General features: G+C 45.7%; 1 non-coding gene across 1 annotated transcript; it reads right to left on the bottom strand.

Moving 5' to 3' along the window:
* LOC119926278 lies at window positions 1-138 on the bottom strand. Its single transcript, XR_005450166.1, has one exon. It is a non-coding gene; the product is annotated as a small nucleolar RNA SNORA7 (small nucleolar RNA).
* Between the last annotated feature and the right edge of the window lie 1,364 nt (window positions 139-1,502).

Here is a 1,502-nt window from a genome sequence, read left to right as displayed (position 1 = left end):
ACTTGTAGCAGATGGCCTTCCCCTAATTAGCCACTGCCCAAGCTAGGAATGGAATAGGTAGGCATCTGCTTGACTCTCCCTCCTATAGTCATGACTGGTAGAGTACTGGAAACTCTCCAGGTGTGACACTGAGAGGGAACCTTGTTGTTAACTTGAACTTAGTGACAGATTTAATATGTGGGCCGAAGGAGAGAGAATAATCCCAATGATATGGGATTGTGAAACAGGGAGGATATTGATGTTGTCTGCAGTGATGGAGAAGATGAGAAGGAGAGGGTTTGGGTGGGAAGATGACATGCTCTGTTTTGGCCATGTTAAGTTTGAGGTGTTAGTGGGACAGCGTGGCTCAGTGGAAAGAGCACGGGCTTTGGAGTCAGAGGTCATGGGTTTGAATCCCGACTCTGCCACATGTCTGCTGTGTGACCTTGGGGAAGTCACTTAACTTCTCTGAGCCTCAGTTACCTCATCTGTAAAATGGGGATTAAGACTGTGAGCCCAAATGGGACAACTTGATCACCTTGATCACCCCTCCAGCACTTAGAACCATACTCTGCACATAGTAAGTGCTTAACAAATGCCATAATAATAATAATAATAATAAGTCGAGATATCCTGAAGGCATGAGGAAATGTGAGACTGCAGGGAAGGAGAAAGGTCAGGGCTGGAGAGGTAGATTTGGGAATCATCCACATAGAGGTCTTAGTTAAAGCATGAGAGCTAATTCATTTTGTCATTCATTCACTCATTCAATCCTACTTATTTAACACTTACTGTGTGCAGAGCACTGTACTAAGAGCTTGGGAGAGTACGATACAATAATAAACAGTCACATTCCCTGCCTACAATGAGCTTATAGTCTAGGGTGGGAGAGACAGACATCAATACAAATAAGCAAAATGACAGATATGTACATACATGCTATGGGGCTGGGAGGGGGGAAGAGCAAAGGGAGCAAGTCAGGGCGATGCAGAAAGGAGTGGGAGGTGAGGAAAAGTGGGGCTTAATCTGGGAAAGCCTCTTGGAGGAGATGTGCCTTTAATAAGGCTTTGAAGAGTGGGAGAGAATTGTCTGTCAAATTTGAGGAGGGAGGATGTTCTAGAAAAGAGGCAGGACATGAGCTAGGGGTCGGTGGCGAGACAGGCAAGACAGAGGCACAGTGAAAAAGTTAGTGCTGGAGAATAATAATAATAATAATGGCATTTGTTAAGCGCTTACTATGTGCCAGCCACTGTACTATGAGAAGTGTGTGGGCTGGATTGCGGAAGGAGAGAAGCAAGGTGAGGTAGGAGGAGGCAAGGTGCTGGACTGCTTCATGGTTAGTTAATGGTGAGGTGTTTTTTTTGTTGCAGAGATGGATGGGCAACCATTGTAGTTTTTTGAGGAGCGAGGTGACATGTACTGAACATTTTGGTAGAAAAATGATAAGGGCAACAGAGTGAATTATGGACTGGAGGGTGGAGAGACGGGGGCTGGGAGATCAACGAGGATTCGGATTCCAGGCG

Source organism: Tachyglossus aculeatus, chromosome 3 (assembly GCF_015852505.1).
Source record: "Tachyglossus aculeatus isolate mTacAcu1 chromosome 3, mTacAcu1.pri, whole genome shotgun sequence".
Lineage (NCBI taxonomy): Eukaryota > Metazoa > Chordata > Mammalia > Monotremata > Tachyglossidae > Tachyglossus > Tachyglossus aculeatus.
The sequence above is the reverse complement of the archived record's forward strand: the minus strand, read 5'-3'. Positions and strand labels throughout refer to the sequence as shown.